The sequence below is a fragment of the Penaeus vannamei genome, chromosome 28 (assembly GCF_042767895.1).
Source record: "Penaeus vannamei isolate JL-2024 chromosome 28, ASM4276789v1, whole genome shotgun sequence".
Taxonomy (NCBI): Eukaryota; Metazoa; Arthropoda; class Malacostraca; order Decapoda; family Penaeidae; genus Penaeus; species Penaeus vannamei.
Genome location: NC_091576.1, coordinates 35,027,431 through 35,029,930, shown reverse-complemented (window position 1 = coordinate 35,029,930; position 2,500 = coordinate 35,027,431).

The following is a 2,500-nucleotide window of genomic DNA, read 5'->3' as shown; positions in this document are numbered from 1 at the left end:
CTCCTGAAATTTCTTGTCTGAACAATCATATATATATATTTTTTTATGTCAACCTCTCGCTCTTGTACCTTCAATCACTCCCTTTCTAATGCCACCATATTCTAGGCCTCCTTTCCTTAGGATGTGACCCACAAATTTCTGTAATCTCTCTATTCGTACCCGCATAGCCTGTTATGAATAGCACCGCCACCGGGATGGGCGAGAGATCGCAGGCTTCCCTCACCCCCGTGACTGCGCTCTGGCCTGGGTTTTTCCACGTCTCAGGCTTCGTCCTACTTTCTCCGGGACAATGCGGTAGTTTCCGCTCCGTCCCTTTCCGAGGATGCTGTCCCTATATTTTTTCCTTTATAAAGGAACAACGTTATGTTTAGGTTTTACCTATTGAAGCAGAAATGGCAAGTGAAGACGTCATTTCAATTTGATTTTTTCGCTTACACACAGATGACTTCAGAAGAGCATGATCACCAAGATCATCACATGTTTACCTTTTCGTTTATCTTCGAAAATATCTATATTTGAAAAAAATAGATAGAGATATTGCTATTAGTAGTGATAACAATGATGATAATAAATTATCAATGATAACAAAAATACATTAATGATATTAATAGCATTTGAGAAAAATTCAAGAAACGACATAATTGGGTTAATAATCACCTTTCACTGTTTACAAAATTCGTCTTAAAGTCCAGTTAACAAGAAAATATATACTGAAAGCAATGTTTGAAACCCTGCTTGAATGCACCCAATACTTTAAAGGACATCTCACCTTGCGTACGTGGCCAGTTAAAAAAATAATCACGCCTTGTCACTGATCCAGATGCAGACAATGATAATATACACTGCTCCTCAAAAGTGGCCTCTCGTCCCCTTTCAGCCATGTAAAGGGGTCGTCTCCTGCCTCTACCAGGACCCAAAGCCACGTTAAGCCAGCCACTGATCGAGTCCCATCTCTGTCTTGCAGAAACGTTTCCCTTGCCCGCCGCTCCTAGTTCCGCATACCTGAGTCAGGATGTTATACTAAATTTAGTTTCCCTGTAGATTGTTATAAACCCTCTATATTCCCTGGCGATTCCAATACGAGACCAGGTGGCTGAATAAACTTCCACCAGGACAGTTATAACTAACGTGATTTTTTAACAGCCTCTGGTTCACTGTAATTCTTCCAAATAAGGTACACACGATTCTTATCATATCACGATATACTTTAAACTGCTCTTCAGTAGGGAAATAGCTGATCAAGAAATAAGAAGGAATATAATGATTGACCTAGACTTTATTTTGAAACTTTCATAGTCCTGCCCTTTCTCAGATCTTTGTTTGTCACTCAATGATATTTGTACGTACAGGACCCCTCTTTTAAACAGGATAGTACAATAAAATTAAGTACATAAGATTGGCTAGATTACAGCTCGATGTAGTGTATACATTAATATACTTAGTTTTTACAGTGCCTTTCATTGTGCAGTAACGAAGAAATGCAGTGCCGGCAACAGTTACCAGTGCTATTTTTCATCTCATCTAAAGAAATTATATTATTCTCTCTATGAACGTGTGTAAACAATAAACTCGAAAATCCTGTGGGACTATATTTGTAAGCTTTTACGTCAAGGAAGAGAAATCAATTTCAATTCTTTTCCATGGCTTAAAATGTCCAGATATCATTGTCATTTTATTTACTCATTCATTATCATTTGTATCGCAAGACTCAGTACACAAACCAGTGTAAGTGCACACCTCTGCAATGAGATATAACGTAAGATATTTCAAAAGACGTTTCCGTTTTTCTCATGTTATCCCGTTTTCATGAAATTTCAAACTTCATTTTTTTCTTTAAACATCTATTTCCGTAAAAAAAAAAAAAAAAAAAAAAAAAAAAAAAAAAAAAAAAAAAAAAAAAAGTTACCATGCTATGGTCCGAAGGGAACCTGTCATATACTAAATATCTGAACGTTTTATGCATTTTGGCAGCCATCCGTAGTATGAGCCGAAACTTTCACTTTGGAAAAACTTAATAGATATACTATAAACCGACAAGGTTCTTGGTTAATTTACAATAAAGCTGTTACAGTAAAGTTTACTCAATAGAGAGAAAGAGACTTTTTTTTTTTTTACTTTGACACGTTTATTGAGACAAGAAAAATTACATCTCAAAGGGATGAAGTAACTTAGGTTATCCTCACCCTTATCTTAATTAATAAGTGGGCTTACAATTCTCATACAAAACTTAGGTATAATAACACTTAAAAATATATACAATACTTATAAAAGTACAAAAATTCTGTGATTGGCTTACATATCGGCAAGGTGATATAACACTCCCACCCTCACCCAGATAAGTCCAATCCAGGGCTTACAAACAAATACAACGCACACAAAATATGCGCGCGCAATATATAATTATAATCCCGGAGAAGAGATGAATCAATTATTGAGTGGAATGCTTGTGTTTCAAGAGAATGATGCCTAGCATACACCAGTCATCAAAGCAAAGTAGGAG